Raw genomic sequence first — 20,143 nt, forward strand, 5'->3', positions numbered from 1 at the left:
GGTCGTCGCGATGCAGCAAGACACAGCTGAAGAAGATCCATATCTGTCAGAGCATCACACTTGGGAAAACTACAGGATGTCTCTTGATATCTCCTACTGAACATCTGCACAGTAACAGAACATCCGCCCAGTGAATGATGTCTTTGGTATCTAAACACTACCCAACGCAGAAAATGATCTTGAAACCAAAGAGACTCTCGCACAACTTCATCCTAGATTTTATAGAATAGACCCTGACATACTAAACACAGGTATTGCACGAAAAGAGTCTCGGCATGATACTAACCACCTCCTTGCATATCCCTTGAAGCCCGCTCACCCCATATCCCCTTCCCTATGGTCCAACCCCGTCGAAACAGCCTGTTTTCTGAACCTACTATGTCATTTAAACACGTTCGCAAGCTTTTCTTTATGCCTTCTACGTGATACAAATCATTTCGATTAGACTTAGAAACGTTCCATAAAAGACACTATTTGAATTTATGCCGCTTCTGCTACCAAAATCATTAGACTTGACTCTTTTACCGTTCCTCTTGCTGCAAAACGTTGTAACAAATATAATTTTTTTCACTTTCCCTGTCCATGGCCTGTTCGGAGTCACCACATAATTGTATTGTCATTCATACGTTTGTTCGTTGAAAAGGATTTGTATGCTTCTAGTATGCTTTTACCTCGCAGAATAGTTTGAATGCAGCAGCAGATAAGCAAATTGAACGCTCATTGAAGCGTTGAACGTTGAGTACAGTGAGGGAATAAGACAAATCGAGAGAGCTAGAGACACACATACATAGAAATGAGGTTATGGCTTGAAGAAAGGATGAACAAATCGTGCATCGTTTGGGAAAGCCATAAAGCTTCGTTGCTAATGTAGTACTTGTAAGCAGCTAGACAAGAACGTGCAACTGCATATATTTGTTGTTATTTTCGGGTTTTCAACTAGCTGTTGTTAGTTCGCATTAGTAGTAATGAAATGAATTTTCGATTGGATTGGATTTTTGGCATAACCAAGCGTCGTTGTCACAATGCGGCGGTAAGTAGAGTTCGGCGCGGAATGGTGCGATAGCAAAACTTGAAGAACCGCTTGTGGATCATTGAACGATGCTTGCTGCATACCAGGCAGTCAGTGAAGCAAACCAGCCAACAAGTAGCATGCCACAAAGCAACCTTCCATCCAGCCAGCCAGACAGTCAGTTAGTGGAGTCAATTGCTGCCGAAACATCGGTTGTGCTCTGCGGCGTCTGCTGTTGTAGTTTTTGTTGCTGCAGCGTCTGCTTATTTGCTTGTATTGCACTGTGCATCTTCTAGCTGTATTTAGCTTTGCTGTTTTTGTTTACTTCATATTCCACTGTGTATTTATAAGTGTGTTGGTGTATTCTCACAACATTTGCATTGCATTGTACTTCATTATTGTGCTTTTGTCAACCTGTCAAACTCGCAGATACTTCACTTTTTATGCAAATGCAACATGTTGCGCAGAGTATAATAGTTTTGTTCAACTAACGCTTGTTTGTGACACCTAAAACTAATCGAGATGGATAATATAAATAAAAAAATTATAGGGAAGAAGCCGAGACTAATTAAATATCAAAATATCGGTCCGTTCCTCGGTCTGACTGCCTAGCCATCTATCAAGCATATTTGGATCAGATTCCATGACTCAGAAACAAATCGATCAATTTGATTTCAATTTGATGCATAATATATCCTTGACATGCTTATAATCTAGGGTGTAAAAATAACACAACTACGCCTTCTAGACATATAACACAATTATAAATTTTATCAGATCCTTTATCTTGACAATAGATACATCAAGCATCAGTAAAGATGTCTTATATGTATATATATAAAATCTTCTACGAATATCAATGTGTCGCAACTATCTTCAAAAAATGATCGAATTTGCATTATTACTTTTGAAGCCCCCTTATACCTAATATGAAGAATGGTTGATTGTAGCATATACCAAAATTATCGGTCTATATGTGAGATATCTTAATAAAATTGTGAGATATCTTACTAATCTTAAACTTTTTTTTATATATTCGGCTCATTACTTTCACAATCCTTTAATATGTAAGAAATCTTAACAAAATCCTTGAATTATACTAGCTTCTATAGAATATATATAAGTGCTTTCAATATTCTATTTTATTTATCGTTCAATATGTGGGTTATTTCAATAAAACCCATTTAGTCGAGCATACATTAGCTAAATCTCAAAAGGGAACAAAATCAGTTTACCCCATGTTATAGCACCAATATATTTTTCACCTAATAATAATAATAACCTTCCCTCCAACTAGACTAATGCATTTCTTGTAATGTGCATCTAACATTTCGCTGTCAGTACAATAGTATGAAGCTTCATGGCCGTGAAAATAGATATTGTCTTCCACTTAAACTTCCTTATTTGCGTTAAATATTTTTCTAGCGTTCCACTTCTCAGTTTAACTTTACCCAACACAATATCAGGAATTTCCCCGATGTTTCCAGACGAAATATTTTTCAGCCCATGTAGTGTAATAATTTCCGTACTTCTGGTGGATCGTTTCTCTTGTAACGTTTATTGAATTCATACATATGTTATATTTTTATTATATTTTCACGCGAACTTGAGTGCTACCTTACTTTAAATTCTTGTTTTTGTAATATGCGTTTCTTCCCAGCTATTTGTTTTTATTTCTCCTTATATTTTTTCAATGACATTCGTTTGTATTTATTGCGCTTTGGCAGCATTTTATTTTTCTCTGCCGAGTAGCGATTTTCAAAAACTGTTGTTTTACACTCGTTTTTTGCTCAAGGCTTTTATTCTGCCATCACTTGCAATACAATTACAGCTATTGCATGTAATACTCATTTGTTGCTGTTGTGTTTACTGTTGTTGGTTGTAGTCTCTTGCTGTCGCATTTGTTTTTGCACTTAATTAATGTAATTATCGGTAATTTGTTAACTGTATTCACAGCTCTGAGTGCAAATAAACTCGATTACATTGTAACGGTTTGTCACTATATTTTGTTTTTGTTTGCATTTGCAAGGATTCTTTCGCTCGGATTGCTTTGTTTACCAGGAAGGAACTATGCAATTTGTACGATTACACGGAAATTATATTAGGATATTAGTGTGGATTAAATAAAAGAGACTATTGTATCAGAATTATAGCTTCGAAAGCTTTGTTTTTACCAGAAGTAATAAAAACAAGAAAAACGTTAACTTCGGTTGCAACAGAGTGAGAGAGAGATAATACACTTCACTAAAACTGGATTAGATATTTTGAGTAGGAAATTCAACTCCAGAGTTGACCTTCCAGTTCCGTTAGTAGTGTTGTGGTTTCTTAAAGCTTAAAGCTTTCTCCTCACAAAAGCTCAAATTAATTAGTTGATTAGAGAATTTAACTCCATATCCCCAGCTCTCTCTGGATCTCCCAGCTTACTCAAAAAAGTATAAATATTTTGAGTAGAAAGCTGACCTTCAGAGTTGGTCTCTTAGATCCATTGAAAGCTTTGTGGATTCTTTAAGCTTTCAGCTTTCTCCACTCAAAAACTGTAATTAATTTTTTGATCAGAGTGTTTAATTTCAGTGTGCGTCTCCTAGTTCATTTATGTGAATTACTGTTTATTTAAGCTCTTCACAAAAGCGCGAATTGGTATTTTGAGTAAAAAGTTCATCGGCAGGGTGAATATTTTAACTCGCGCTTGAGCCTTATGGTCTTCTAAGCTTCAAGGTTCAGATACCATTTGAAAATACCAATAATTAAAGGTTTTCTATCATGATATATGTATGTAGTAAATTTCCTCTGCCGCTCAATCTTATTCTAGCAGCAACACTGCAAGGTTAACTCGAAACAACAACAACAAGAAAGCGCCAATTGTCTGCGTACATCCAGTCATTATTCAGCTAATCCAAATGTTAGTGAAGTGGACCAAAATTGTACGCCAACAAGCAATAGAGGTGAGGCATGATGAGTACAGACACATACTCCATATATCTATAGGTATATATATATGTGTGTATATATATACATATGTGTGTGCTCGTGTCACAATGCAATTGACCGAGTGTGCTAAATGAATGGCTGAAACTGCACAAATAAGCAGTGGATGAGTTGCAGGCTAACTGGGCTAAGCGTCGTCGCTAAGTTCAAAGTCAAAAAGTGGCTACGAAAAACAAAGTAAACCAGCGTCGCAGCTTGGCCTCCGTTAAGCCTGAAAATCGTTGCTTTTCGTGCGCACATGCCCCACCGCCCCGATAGGGTCGCAGTTTGCCGCCGGCGTCACTACCTCTACAGGCTTCAGGTATAATTAATCTTGTTTAGGTTTTGTTTATAAGAAGTCTATCATAAGCATGTGTGCGACCGAGTTACACCGACCGTCTCTGCGTGCTTGTCTGTCTGTATGTGTGCACATTGGGCTTTGACTTTTTAGCCAGAGCGTTCGGGCCAGCTGGAGAGATTTCATGCTGTGCGAGCAGTTTAATTTGCACAGCAGGACATTTTTTACTACTTACTCGCATACTCGCTCGCCCCTTTCGCCCGCTTAGATTCTGTCAACTGTGTTCGGCTGTCGTTGCTGTAACTCTTGCTTTTTCATTGTTTACTTTTGTTGCTATTTTTGATGCATGTTGCTGCCGGATTTTTGGTATGGCATTCGAATTTCCGGAAACTGCTGCGTCATGCCATTGGTGGCCTCAGGTTTTCCAACTATTAATTTTCCTCAAGGCAAGATTAACGAGTGGATGATTGCTTGAAATTGTCCAAAAAACCTTTGGCAAATAAATGCAAACTCACCAGCACACACACACACACATATACATACACACATATGCTAACATGTAGCCAACTAAGCAGGCTCATTGCTTGACAAAACTTTCTCCGGCCAGTTATTGGCCTGCAACTTTTAGCCGACTAATTCGCCTAACTCCTTGGCGCCTTGAGCAACTTTCACTCGGCGGCTGTCAGTGAAGTTGCACTTTAACACAGTCCCAACTTTTGCATAAGCGTGTGTGTGTGTTTTCTAACTGTTTTTAAGTGAATTTTCCAATTTTCGATTTTGTGCAATTTTTTGGCATTTCTGTTTTGATTGCTCGGGCTCGGAAGTTCAAGCATTGAAGTGCTTCGTTGTGTGTGTGTGCGTATGTTGTGAAAAGCTCTCGATCTCTAAAGAAGTGCAATTAATTTCATTGTAATTGCCCGCATTCCATTTTGCTGGCGTGAAAGCTGCTCGGCAGGCAGCTTTGGATTTAGTCCAATTAATTGATATGAGCCTGCTGCAATATTCAACAAACTAAGCTTCAAAGCTTTCAAGAGCTTACTACCTTTTCTGGGAGAAGTTATGGATGGGAAAGTATGGAAGTTATGGAAAGATCGAAGTATAAACTTTCACTACTAAGGGACACAAACCACACATTTTATCAATAGAGCCACGGAAGTTCCTTAACAATCCGATATAGTTGAAAACTAATCTTAAAACGCGATTTAAAAATCAGCACATTGAAAGTCGATCACTTCACCTTAACAGTCCGTTATTTCCTCATACATAGTTTTGTAAACTAGTTTCATGACCATATGACTTTATTATCTTCAGTAGCGAAGATCTATGTTTGATAAATCTTTGATCGAGATTTTTTACCGATTTGGAATGCGTTTTCGCACAAAAAAATGATTCCAGAGGTGTGACCTTTTGTAGGACAAAAATACAGCTGCTGAATTGCTTATACAAAAATTTAGATTCTTTGACTTTTGTATCAAAATACTCTCGAAGTTTTAGCTTCGAAGTTTCATTTATTTGGCTCTCCTTCACAGTCGAGTTTTTCTTCTTTTCTTAGCTCCCATTTATGGATGGATAATATGACACTATATAAATTTCTAGTTTTCAGAAGAAGCGGAAATAGTATTCAGATAGGTTTCTTCCACAACTCTAATGAGTTATTTATTTGCAAAGATTAAGCCGATAACCTTTCTACGGAGTTTGGACAATAGTGGTGAGAGTTGATGAGCGTGCGCCTGACTTAAGGATCTATAGTCGTTTGTGACTTGGATAAGTTATAAAATTTTCTATACAATATGAATTAACATGAAAATTCGAGTGTTTAACTAAAGGTCTCATCACATTTTTGGGAAGCATGGGGTCCTTATTGTGCTAGGGTCTGTAGAAATGTCTTTAAATTCGTAGCAGCTGTTAGCTGACCGACATATGTACTGCAATTTTACTTGGGTCCTCGGTATACAAATTTTCTCACTATCTTAATCTCTTCCTATTTCTATTTACTTCTTCCTTTTTCGAGTGAAGCTGAAAAAGCAATTTTTGGCCACTTGGCAGTCACGCAGGTCCTCTTAATGGAGTGTCTCGTAAGTTGAGATGTATTTATATTATTGTTTGTTGTTACACACTCTTCTCACACCCACTTGAAAATATTTTCATTTTTATTTATTTGTTTTTGTTTGATTTTTTCTTAATGCATTTTGGAATTTTTGTTTTGCCATTCTGCTATCTGCAACTTGCTAACGGATGCAACGGAAGTTGCCCAGATTAAAACGGTAATTAAATTACTCAGCTGGCGAGCACCAACACACACATACATACCTACTTACACATATATATATACACACACACATACACAAACGCTAGTTACCGCTATGCGCGCTGCTGAGGCGTGAAAAGTGTTGGTTAACTTAACGGTAATGGCGGTGGGGGCGTATTGTTTTGCTGCAGCGCTGCTGCTGATGTTCACTGAGCGAGCGAGTTGAAGGAAATGAATGAAAATAAATTCCTTTGTAAATGAAAATAATATTTTTTGTTAGTTTCCGCTGTTAGTTTGATTCGCTTCTGGAATAATAAAAATGGAAAATCATAAAAACAACAACAATAACATGTACTATATATATTTTTGTTGTGTTTGTGAAGGTGCTTTTTTAAGTAAAACATAAATAAAATGCAAAATAATATTAACCGAAATTTCGGTCATTTTGTGGTAATAGTCTGGTGGCATTTAGTGCTGGTGTCCAGTGCTTATGTTATTATTACATAATGGCTTTGTTGTGATTTGTTTGTGGAATATAAAAGTATATTTCAGTTAGCAAAAAACTAGCTAGTTGCAGCCAAAGTACATGACAGAAAGTGGCGATAGAAAAGACTGTGGAATACCTTTCTTACTTCATTAGCAAGTTTGACTAATATTTATATATGTAACGCTTTGAAGTTTTTAACCAAAAGGAAGTCTACTTCACTATGGCATCTTATAGACCGCTATTGATGCTGTACAATTTTTCATTTGGTTCATAGCATCAGGAGAAACTTGTGAATCTAGTTTTTGAAGTCAAATTTGTAATCAAACCAAGGTGAATGAGAAATCATTCAGTAAATACAAAACGCTGTGGATGATACATACGAAGTCTCATTTTCGATAACGACGGTCAAAAATTAATTTCAAGAGTTTCAGAGCGGTCGGACGACGAAAGCGACTAACTCTTGATAACGTGACAAAAGTTCACGATCACGTATTAGCATACCGTGAAGTTCGCAAAATCGCAAAACAGCGTGTGAATCGTATCTTGCATGAAATATGGGGTATGAGAAACCTGTTGGCGTTATGGATACTGCGAGTTCTCACTCCTGACCAAAAGTGCTACCGTGTGGCCACTTTATGCAGTGATTGACGGCCTGTATGCTCAATCTGAAGGTATTTCTGCATCTTTTCATATCTGTCGCTAAAACATGGATCGACTGGTATTCACGAGAGTTCAATTAGAATAGTTGAAAAAGTGGCCCTTACTCGGTGAACCCGCTCTGAAGAAGGCGAATAAGGGTTCTACCGACTGGAAAGCCGATGGCTACCGCGAAGCTTAAACAATACCAGCTAACTTTTGTCGTCTTACTTGTATGTTGATTGCTTTAGTCTACGAACCGCTGCCTCATCGACTATTTTCTCCATATATGCGAACAAGTCCCTCATTTTTTAAGATATCGATCTGAAGGTAAGTAGGTAGGAGCGCTGCCACTTCGGGCTCAATCTGAATGCGCCGTTTTGATGCACTATCGAAGGATCCTTAAAATTTTGCTATCTCGTTTCATCATTGCGCTCAAACCCTTTGGTGCTTTCAATGAAACTACTTATATCTACAATACTATGCTTTTTATGGACAGCCATACAAGTTTTAGTGCCTGATGAGTTCCAAGTATTCCGTTTCTTATTCCCTTCTAATGTGCAGCTGCGGCAAATATTGTTATTGGGTAGACCCATTTACACAGTTTCTCCAAACGGCTAGTACCCAGTTATAGCAGCTGTAAGTCTGTAGATACTATTTCTGGACCTATGTAATAAGTCCTTAATTCTAGTCTTATCATACTTGGACCATATCTCTTTTTTTATCTTTCAGTTGGTTATTGATTTCCATCTGCTCTGAGCTATTTGTTCAAAGTGAGTATAAGGCTCTGTTTTGATTGTTCCCAGCGGGCACGGTATTAACTCCGCCTCGGTTTCATCTAACGAGGTTCCTAGCGTGTTCAACTCATCTGCTTATTCATTGCCGAAAATGTTCCTGCTGCCGGGAACCCAAAATATATACAAGAGGAGTTCACCTGCCAATGAGCTTAAAGCCTTTATTCAATTGTTGACTACACTGAAATTAATATTGTTATTGTTGTTGTAGCGGCAGAATTCTGGTCGATAAAATCCGGGTCCGTTCTAGATACGTAGACCCGACTGTCGTGGAAACTGGAGTTAATAATTGGCTTCGATGCTGCCCAGCTATCCGTGTATATGGTATCCTCCCGTAGTTATTCATTAGGCAAATTCACAGGCCTTCTCTATAGCTAGTAATTCCGCTTCGAAAATGCTGACTGACTTTAGTAGTCGGATAGAGAGAGAGATTTCGAGATTATCGGAGTATACAGCCGCCGCTACTCCACAGTCCATTTTGGACCCGTCAATATAGACAAAGGTCTCATCCTCATCTAATAAATCTATTCTCTATTCACGTCTAGAGGGTGTCCTCACTCGGAAGTGGCTAACCTTGAGAGAATATAGTCTGATCTACTTAAGTTCAGCAGGCTTGGATGGCGTTGTGTCCATAATCTTTCCTGTTCCAACCTCCTAATTTCTTTATTCTATTGATCGCATTTAAACCTCCAGGTATTTAGCTATGGGGGACAGAGAAATTGTAGTACCACCAAGTGAGAGAAGATTAAATTGAGTTGTTGTGGTTTTATTCGTGAAAAGCATTAGTTCTGTTTTACAAGATTTAACACCTAGTACGTTGTTCGTGGTAAATAGGTGAAATCTTGGTAGGGCTCTTTCCATAATCCCACTGATTGATGTCGTCCGATTAAAATTCAGTTCTTGTATGGAACATTTTTTTATTTGACAATATATCTTCATGAAATTTAGCATGTATTATTGTCCAAATCAATGCTACAATCTTCTAATATATACAATAGTTCAAATCGGACAACTACAGCACATAGCTGCCATACAAACTGACCGATTAAAATCAAGGTAAAGTTCTTCATAAATGATTACGTAACCTTAATTCGGCTTGAACTTGTTTATATCAAACAAAATGGTTAGAAGTTTGATTTTTCACAATAAAATTTAATTTCTCTAATTTTCTTAAATGAATTTATTAATTCAATTTCAACCTTTATTAACATTCACATATAATTCCATTAATTTTTATGTAGAAATCACAAGATTTAAAATTCTATCAACATTTTTTGTTGAGTACACAATAGCTTAGTATTTCAATTTTGCAACAAAAACAACACCAACCTACATATTGCAACTTTCGATTGTTGAATTCACACTCACACATAGCTATCTATGTAAGTATGTTTTATGTGTGCGTGCAGTTAGTCGAACAAAATACGTATTCGAGTTGAAAGTATTTTTGCAATTTTTCCACTTACGTGTGAGTGCACAGAAATCAATGCCGTGTTGCAAGTTGCAAATACGGTTGTTGCAACAAATGCCAACGCAATCGATTTGAAATGGACATAGCTGTCAGTGTGACATACAAAATCGGACATAAAACCATTTGCTCACACACACACACACACACATGCGCAAGACAGTTATTACAAAACATATATGGATATCAAATGAACTAATGCAACAACAATAAACAACAAACAACGACGACCAAATCGACTTTAAATTCTGGTATTAGTGATTGCAACTGCAATCACAACAATAACAACAAGCACAACAACAACAATTGTAACCAAACAAATTAGATTGCACTCATATGTAGTACTTCGTAACTACAGTTAGTCCATGCATGCATACATATGCCGTTGCCGTCCTAACAAACGTTTGGGCGTACTGCTGAGCGGAGCCGAGTGCCAACAACAACTGAAATTGTAGAATCTATACAATAGAGCATAGAATATGCTTTCAGTAACAATATCAACATTTTTCGTTGTTCTTGTTGTGTTTTATTTTTTTTTGTTTTAGTCACAATAACATTTATTGTAAAATCATGCCACAAGCGGATGTGGCATGACATATATACAAAACATATTTACATATTTATGCAAAATGCCTGTGTATTTTGTGGAGTTTTGCATGTGATTTCATGACTCAACCTATGCATCCACAAATTGCTGTTAACCATATGCCACATGTCACAAGTGCGACATTGTTGCATAAATTTGTGTGCAACATAGTGCATTGATGGGTTAAATGTTCAAGTTATTGAAAAAAAGTCTAGCTGGGATAGTTTGAAATTTGTTGTTTTCAAGTACGAAGGCTGAAAATGGATCGGCCCCAAGATGGCGGGGGGATCACACTTAAGATGCTATATAACCTCCTTTGTGGAACCAGTTATAAACTTCTGTAGCTGGATATTAACACTCGACAAAGCTCGATCCTATTTAAAGCTAATTTCATACGGTCTTCAAGTTTACAGTTGGATTTTTGAAATTTTTTTTTATCACTCGAGAAAATCTTCGGTGCTCAGTTGGTATGATCCCAATCACAAATACAGTTAGTTCTTTGTAACTTTTTTGTCGCTCGAGAAAGTAGGTTATTCTTTTTATAGTGGCAGTCCATTAATCCGCCAGATTATCTTTATTATAGTCATATTACCTAAAATTACCAGCTATAGTATAAGGCTCTAGCACATAATTAATTTATCCAAAGAAAACCCTGTTTGCTGACAGTGAGCTCAAAGCTACTTCCATATCAAACTTGTCTGGGTGCCTGGCCACAGCGGAATCATCGGAAACTGTAAAAATGATGAGCTCGCAGGAAAGAGTATCCTTACCCAAATGGCATTAGGATGGAAAAGAAGAGGGCTTCCATTGACTTCGTACACTCGGGCGCTGGTACTTTGGCGAGCTCAGTAAGCGTTGGTTAGCAGCTAGTACATGTGGAGTTGCGAAAGCCTGGCAGTCAGTGGAGCGTAAAAGGTCCATGGAACTATTAGCTCTTAGTAAGGCTCACATGGTCGCATTGATAAGTGTTCTAACTGGACACTACTCCATTGGCATTCACGCGGTGAGACTATAGATTTTGGAGGTCGCAACTTGTCAAAGTTGCAGGGAGGAAGATGAGGTGAAAACATTTATACACTATCTCCTTTACTGTCCAGCTTTCGTCAGACTAGGGTTGAATCATCTTGGTTAGCATATTTTCTATGGGCCCAGAGAATTTATTGGAGTAGATATTACCTGGCTCAATAAAATTGTGGTTGGTTCTAGGCGCTTTGTAGATATGGGACGGTCTTTTTAATCCATATCTAGAAGTTCTGGGCATCACAATCACCTCTAGCTGTCCAAGAGGGATTATTTGTGGCCTCACGAAAATCAGCCTATTTACTTAACCTAATATAAAGGTAAGACTTTTAATAGCAATATGCTCTGATTAGTACTATTTACTAAAGCGAGTGCGAATATCTTATCCTCAAAACTTTAAAGATAGTTCCATCGAAGAGTTCAAGGTCATATTAGATATGCTTCGGGGATTTAAAATTTTCGTATATTATTTATGTTTACGGTTTTGACTTACATTCCGTTTCCTCCAGGCTTCACCAAAAGAAACAATGATAACGTCGAAAACATACTTCTCAACCACCTAAATCTTACTTACCCAACAACAAAACTGACCCGAGCAATTTTGCGTCAACCACACTCGTGCAACCGCAATTGCCCTTCCACTTGCAACATTTGCATGTTGCGTTCGGCTATTGCAATAACGGCAAATCCCCATTTAATCACATTAAAAACATTTAAAATTCTCTTTCATGCAGAAACACACAAACAATAACAACCACACACGCAAAACGCACACTCACAACTACATGCTTGCTTGCGCTTAGTGTTAGGCAATAGGAATTTGCAACATGCTAACACCACAGACGTGTGCGTTTGTATTTGCACAACAAATATTATTCATAAGTGAAATTGCAAAATGCACTCAAATTCATAATCGAAGGTACAAAGTGGATAAGGGAAAGTAATGTGCCAGCACATTGAGGGCAGAAAGTGTGTAGCAAACACAGACAAAGGTTAGACAGGAGGAAAGGAAATGGGTGTGTGATGGCCAGCAGTAAAAGTAAGCCGCATTGCATTTCCATTTTATTTACAAATTTATTTATAACAAATGCGCACATACGCCTGCATATTTCTATATACGGGAGGTTGTGCGTGTTTGTGTGTATGTGTTGGCGCGCATTAAAATTCAATTCAAATTCAATATTCGTTGCATTTGCGTGCAAATTCAATTCCCGAAATCCCAAAAGCATAAAGTAAATTATATCAATTTAAATAGTCTACACAAATGTGAGTGGTTTTTCAAGTCAACTCGTGTGTGTGCGTATGAGGCCAAGCGCAAAGGGATGTGTTGTATGCGAATTGTCCTATGGTGCCTTACTTTACTCCTTCAAAGTGTTTATTGCACGAATTTGTGAGCGTAAGTAGGAGCAGCAGCTAATGGGTGGCATAATTTATTTGTAAAGGTTATGCAAGTAGTCAGTGACCTCTGTGAAACTAAAGTAACTTTTTTTCTCTGTAGAGGCTTGCTCTTTTTTTCAACACTCTCTTTTGCTTTTAAAAAAAGTTCTTGTTAGTTTCGTCTTCAAAGCTTTTTACACGACTGAAAGTTTGAAACGCCGTGATATTTCTGCAGGGTTGAATAGCAGAAAAATAAAGTATGATAAAGAATCTAGTTACTTAACACCAGATGCCTGAATCAGTGATAATTAAAAGCACATTTTCAATGGATAAATATTATAAGAATCTATATCGGGGGTAATTGATCATTATACGAGTATCTATGAGATTTATGGGAAAACAAGTTACTATTTACTGTTTTTTTTAGTTTCTATAAGATCAGAACCTTGACTATATGGGATAAAAACGAATACATAAATCCAACGAGAGCCTCTTAATACAGTCTAGAGAATTTGCAAGCGTGATAAGGAAGGATCCGTACTGTAATGAAATTATTGTTGCAGAAAGAGTTTACTGAGTTCAGTTGAGATTGGATTAGAAAAAACGTCGCCACACTATAAATTATCGACATAAGTCAACATTCTCTAATAATAGATAATATCTTGAGTACTAAATGCTTCGGAGGAACTTCTCTCTATTATTTCAGGGTGTATTTATCGGGTGAGAGAAAGTTTTCAAAGTTTTTTCGGATCGCATTGTATAACAAAACATTTGCATCTGATTAAATAAAATGATCACGAATAAATATAATATTTTAAGCAGTTGATACCACCCGATGACACCACTATCGCAAGAGAATATTACTGTCAGCAAATCGGACTATTATTTTTATGTTGAACACGTGGGGAAGCGGTTTTGTCAGCGGTTTTTATAAAAATTTCAAAAGCAATAAATTTTTGGACAGAAAATCATGCAAAAAAGCTCTTGGGTGCATTATACGTTGGAATTTTTTCCTTCCATGGCGTCTTTCAAAACTTGTTTCATGTATTTCAACGTGATCGCACAATTAGGCACCCCGAAAACGAACTACTACGGAGGTTAATGATAGAAAATTCCACATTCTCATGTTGGCGGACCAACGGTTGGAGATTCGCGATATAACTGAGACTTAAGCATCTCAAAAGATGTGTAGGTCATATCCTACATGAAAAATCGGACATAAGAACGCTGGCGGCACAATGGGTGCCAGGGTTTTTTCTCTCCGGACAACAAGTGCAATCATGACGCCGCTTCGCATAAGTGTTTGACGCTGTTTAGGGGCAGTCCGAAAGGTGCTTCTGCAAAATTTCGTGCCCTTCGACGAAAAATTGATCCACTAATGCAAAATAAAGGCCATGGAAACTTCGATATAGTAGTCAAACGGTTGAAAGAAGTTGGAGCACCGATGTTTCAAGAGTTTTGAGCTAGAAACATAGTTGAGGAAGCAGAAAATAAATAGTTATTTTTCTATTTGTTTTTCTTTTGAAGGCAAAGCACTTATCGGACCCACATCGTAAATTTAAAAATTTATTTCTTGTGAGGAAAACTTTTTAATTTGACAAGATGTCACAATCATTGTCCAAGGCAACGCTACAATAACAGTTGTGCTGAAAAGATTATAGGCTGATGGCATTACTAGTATTAAATCCTTATTTTTATACAGCCCTATTCTTCAAACGATTTTTTCGGAGATTACACCATTGCCTTAAGCAATAATTCATACCTAATTTCTTGATGATATCTCATCAAATGAAAAAGTTTTCCATACAAGCACTTTACTCCGATCGTTCAGTTTGTATGGCAGCTATATGCTATGTTGTCCGATATCAGCCGTTTGGACAAATGAGCAGATTCTTGGGATCGATATCTCAAAGACTACTAGACTGGGACTAGTTCGTATATATACAGACGAATGGAAGGGCGGATGGACAAACAGACGGAGATGGCTAAATCGACTTAGACGCTAATCATTTCTATATATACCTTGCAGGGATACGAACGATGATGTCTGCTCTCCTTCGTAGCGATAAGATTTTAAGTACAGCTTTTCTCCCTAAAACAAGAAAAATCATATAGAGATCAAAATGGATGAAAATAAGTCACAAAGAGGCCGATATGTTTCTCACTGCACAGCTTGTATTGTACTTTCGCACTAGTAACTATTCATATTAGAGCTTAAAGCTTTGGTAAGCAAATATATGGTAAATATAGACATACATAAACATTTATTTCGAACTCGGGCCAAATTGTTCGATTAACGTGATTAAATCGCTTCATAGGCGCTATTATTTATATCGAGCATAAGCGTTTAAAGTTTCATAAGTATGCTTGCACACATACTCACATGCATATGTACATGTATATATGTATCGGGAAATGTATCAATTTCAATCAAATCAATTAGTAAAGCGTTTCAAAATTGAATGACTAACAAAATTGCGCTTACCTGAGCGTCACTGCATTCACTGAATAGCGAAAATTAATTAATATTAAGTATACGCACTGTTGGCAGCCACAAAAGCAACACACACATAAACACTTTTGCAATACATATATGTATGGTATATAGGTAGTATAAGAGTAATGTGCAGGTAAAATGGGGCAGCAATCACAAGTAATCAAAAGGACCGCATGCAGAGTCGGGTCATTGGCTATGCATTAATTTTAGTCGAATACACACGCATGCACATACACACGCTAGTTTATAGTTGTGTGCATGAAAAGAACTGCACAATTGGGCGTATGCATTTAAGTAGTGGAGACCAGAGCGGATATGAGCAGCAGAAAAGGCATGCGGCGATTTTGAGGTAGATCGAGCTAATACCGAGTACCATAAATATGCGGTTTTCAATAGACCACTGCAAACAAAAGGCGCATAGCAAATGAATGTCACCCAAACTCGTAAGCATATGGTATGTAGGCTTATATATATCTATATAGATTTATATAGTACCTGTCGGCTTTATATATGAAAGGTTGTAACTGCAACTGAACGGCGAAGTGATTTAAGGAGTTCGGTCAGACTAAAGGCGAAATTCAACACTTTGTTCTGGGAGCATGGAGAAACGAATCGAGTTTCTCATTTTCTGGCTTCATTAAACATGTTTTTGATTAAAAACTATGGCTATTAGACCAATATTCGGAATAATCTTTATCAAAGCTAAGAAGGTATCGGCGGGCGAAAGTGCTTTTGGGACTACGTGCTCCTTAAACAAAAAGAAAGAACGGGATTTTAGTCTACATGTATTATGTATTAAATGTATTTTAGTAGAATCTATACGTTTTTAGCTTTATATCAGTTTTATTAAATATCGAAAAAATAGAATAAATATTTGTAAGAGAAAAAGTTTCACATTTGAAAAAAAATTATACGAATGCTTCGACACTGGAGCAGAAAAATGTTTTTAGGTTAGGTCAAGAGGTCGATCCTAATAGTGTTCTGATTTGGACAGCTTAGAACGCCGGTCCCCTATGTTGCCTAAAACTTCTATATAATATATCTTAAGACCTTTACAAAACGACAAAGAGTTTTGAGCCTACCACAAATTTGATGAGACCGCTAATGTCAGTTTCGGCTATTTCTCCTGGGTCGAGAAAGTGGCTGGATGTTTCCACTTCACCCTTCCAGATACAAATTTGAAAACTTGCGTTCGTCAAGATTTTTAGCCATACCGCGTGAACGTAAATCATGCAATGTTCGATAAGTACCCCTACTAATGCGGCAAGATAAACTTGCTAAGGGCTAGAAGTTCAGAATATCTCCTGCGATCTAATCTAAGCCAAAAGGATCTGGCAGTCGCAAGGCTGCCTTTCTGGCTAGTTCATCGGCTTTGCAGGAGTCAATGATTCCGCTATTACCAGGCACCCAAACGAGTCTGATGATGATGTAGCTTAACGCTATTTCTAATTAAGACAGACACTCCTTGATTAGCTCTGAGCGCACAGTTAGCAAGCTTAGCGCTAGTATCACCGCTGGTGTGTCGGAGTAAATGCTTACCTACCTTAAAGAGGCTACACTTTGTAGCGGTACGTAGCTAAGATTGACGGAGAGACTTAGAAGAAACCTCTCCTACAACCTTCCCTCCTAGCCTCGAGCCATCTGTGAAAAAGCTAACTGTGCATCTTTTCCAGCGACTTCCCTCCATGAACCAAGTTTTCAGAAATGCAGTTAAAGGAGGAGAGAATATCGGCGTGTCTTTGTTCAGACCCCTTCATATGCCCAGCTTCCCTGAGCCTTAGAATGCACTTCGCAGCAATGCACCTGATGACAATTTCGACGGGTGCTATGTGTTAAAGGGCATAAAGTGTTGTTGTTGGTGTAGTACGCAGTGCACTAGAGGTAACTCAGTCTCAAAACAAAAACCCTTTGCTGTTTTTTCCCACTTTTATTACATACGAGTATATACTTACAGTTATTTACATACCTATAGCAATTTTTGATTTATTTGTGTAAAATTCGCCAAACAGTATTAATTGCAAATTTCGTCAAGATGACCACTCTTCACTTCATTATGGTTAGCCATTAGTTAAGCTGGTTTTGATACATGGCTTATGTCACAAACACACAGCCAACTAAGTATAGATATAGTATGAGTGTCTTATGTAAATATCTAAATGTCTGTGTTTCGCCCTTTCTAGTATAAATTACATAAAATATTAATAATTCGTATGAAAATTGAATGGTTGTAATTTAATTATTATAGGTAGCTTATAAGACGAATGCGCCTAAATGTAGGCAATGCATGTGTGTGGCAAGGCGTTTATTAATTGCTTGTGGTTGAAATTTCAAAGTTGATTAGCAACGATTTGATAGGAAAGTAAAAGAGGCTAAATTTACTCGTTCAAAACAATATTAATTCATAGTAAGTTTGATGAATAAAAAAGAAACGGAATGTCGGATGAAAATCAAAATTTTCAGACTTAGGTCAGTTAGGTCAAATATTTTTTTTCTTATTCTTAATTTTATATTTCAGTCGTTGAGAATTAGCCATTTCACATCAGGTCGTTCGAGAAGTTTTACGTTGAAACCTCAAAAATTTTTGAATAGTAATGCGAAATTAAATAATCTCTGTAGGCATTATTGAAAATCCAGTATTAAAGTATATAAACTGGATATCACTATGACCGCGCGCTATTTACATTGATTTAATCTCATTAATGCCAAGGCTAAAATCTCAAGCAGAATTAATACAGATAAAAAACAGAAAAAATGATCGATGCTGCTTGATTAAAGAACCATCTCAGGGTGAAAGTCCCTTCCTATCATAAAATTAATTCGAGTAAATGGGCATCTACTGTTTTATGAATGTGGTAAAAACAATATCTGATAGTAAACCTTAAAACGCTCATATTTTCCCTTTCCAGTCATTCCGGTTTAGATTTAAATATAATCCTGTTTGTTAAAAAATATAGTTTACGCGGTTATATGCACTTGCAAGTCAGAAAAAACGCAATTTTTTGTGAATTATATTTGAAGTAAAAAAAAAACATAGCAGGACGAAACCCATTGGAAACGAAAGTTAAAATAACAAACATTACAGGAGTAATAATTTACGGCGATCTGCGGTCGAGGAAAGGAAGGGAGGACCCGTGCTAAGGGTTAAAAACGGTTTATCTCGATTTCCTGCAAAGTTACGAGTCCTATAAGAAAAATTTTTAGGGCAAAGTGATAGGTAATTAAAAGATTTATAACTTTTGTTTAACTTTAACCTCAAAATTTATGTGAAAAATTCAAACAACCCAGTTTTTGGGTTTGTTATTTTATCTGGTACAAAAAACAAGCTTCTTTAACGAGATTTGGTGTAAACTTACATACTTATGTCCTACTGCGCAGTATTTTTTAATTTAAAATATTAGGTAGAAACACTTACTTTAAATTAAACTCGATAAAAATCTAATTTTCAATTAAAAACTTTCCCGTAAAAATATAAAATTTTAAAAAGTCAGTAGGCATTATATTTCTTAAAATCTCTACTTTGCGAAGGTAGACAAAATATATACATTACTATGATAAATTTTTCCAGAAAGTGCCAAAAAAGGTACCCCACTAACTAGATTTGATTTTTGACAAAATGGTGGTTTCCCAGAAAAAACCGCTTTATGTGAAAAAATTTACGCTTCAGGGTGGCTTAAATACTCGTAATTGCTGGTATAATAAAAAATCTTATTTCTTTAACAATTAACCGACAAATGTATCTATAAAAGTCGAGCGGTCCAGCCGGTTTGGAGAAATTTCGCTCACGGACTCTGAAAACACAGTTTTGGGAGCTAACTACACTAAGTTAAAAAAATCCTAGAAAAATGCTCCTATTTCCGAAACTATTTGCCAGATCAATTTAAAACTTTCGGATATTGTATTGAAATACATATATGGAAATAAAAAAACATTTTTAAAATTCACCGGCGGATATAACCCCTAAATAGAATTAGTTTAGTCAGTATGTTATCAGCTGTTATCGATGCGCCATTTCTCTCTTCGTTCGTAGAGTTATATAGTTAGCGTATATTTCCTTTATCATAATTTCTAGTGCTCCACTCAAACCCTTTAATCGTTGCTCACCACGAATATATAGCTCCACTTTTTATTATATATGTTGCTAACACTCCAAAGCTGCCTTACCGATTGTTGTAAACGTTTACTCATCTTATCTTACAATATAAAACGACGGGCATGATGTGGGACTCAATCTTGTCGGATCTTTATTAATTTTAAAGACAGAAAAAATAAAAGACAAATTTATTTCTTTCAATCGAAATATTTTTTTCAACTTTATGAATCACCGACTTAGAAATGTTATTCAGTACTTAACGGTCTTGAAATGCCTCTTTTAATTCTAATAGAGCTGTGAAGGTTTACTCACCGACATTTTGCTTTCCCAGAAATCCAATTGTGATTCTTGCTCCATCTTCTTTTACTCTTCAGCTTTTAAACTCCAGTTGTCAAAGGGAAATAATGATATTTAGATATAGAAGGACTCCCTCGAATAATTTTCTATTTAATCAATGCCTTTTCTGTCGGATATTCTTTCCAGTAGAATTTAAAATTTATTATTTAAAAACATTTCAATTCATTTATTTAAATAATTCTCAATTATCAGAAAATCGAATCAAATATTTAATGCTACTATACGAGTAGATAATACTTGATCTAGAAATATCATATAAGTTTATATGAGTAGCAGCAGTCACAAACATAGCCTAACATTTTTTGTAATTTT

Source organism: Bactrocera oleae, chromosome 4 (assembly GCF_042242935.1).
Source record: "Bactrocera oleae isolate idBacOlea1 chromosome 4, idBacOlea1, whole genome shotgun sequence".
NCBI classification, from domain to species: domain Eukaryota; kingdom Metazoa; phylum Arthropoda; class Insecta; order Diptera; family Tephritidae; genus Bactrocera; species Bactrocera oleae.